Here is a 529-nt window from a genome sequence, read left to right as displayed (position 1 = left end):
GACAGACAGACAGACAGACAGACAGATAGATAGATAGATAGATAGATAGATTATAAATATAACAGATACAGACAGATAGTAGATAGATAGATAGATAGATAATAAATATAATAGATAGACAGACAGACAGATAGATTATAAATATAATAGTTAGACATACAGACAGAGAGAGATAGACAGATAGATTATAAATATAATAGAATAGATAGATAGATAGATAGATAGATAGATAGATAGATTATAAATATGATAGACGGATAGATAGACAGACAGACAGACAGATAGATAGATAGATAGATTATAAATATAATAGATAGACAGATAGATAGATAATAAATAGACACAGAGAGACAGACAGACAGACAGACAGACAGACAGATAGATAGATAGATGGATACTGTTAGATAGATAATAAATATAATAGATAGATAGACAGACAGATTATAAATATAATAGACTGATAGATAGATAGAAAGATAGACAGACAGACAGATAGATAGATGATAGATAGATTATAAATATAATAGAT

The 529-nt window shown here is 27.4% G+C and overlaps 1 protein-coding gene across 1 annotated transcript in view; it reads left to right on the top strand.

Moving 5' to 3' along the window:
* LOC107675657 (collagen triple helix repeat-containing protein 1-like) overlaps positions 1-529 on the top strand; it is an 18,484-nt gene that overhangs the window by 16,531 nt on the left and 1,424 nt on the right. The gene's annotated exons all lie outside the window — the stretch shown is intronic.

This window comes from Sinocyclocheilus anshuiensis, unplaced genomic scaffold (genome assembly GCF_001515605.1).
Source record: "Sinocyclocheilus anshuiensis isolate Anshui unplaced genomic scaffold, SAMN03320099.WGS_v1.1 scaffold1976, whole genome shotgun sequence".
Taxonomy (NCBI): domain Eukaryota; kingdom Metazoa; phylum Chordata; class Actinopteri; order Cypriniformes; family Cyprinidae; genus Sinocyclocheilus; species Sinocyclocheilus anshuiensis.
This window is presented reverse-complemented; position numbering and strand designations above follow the sequence as displayed.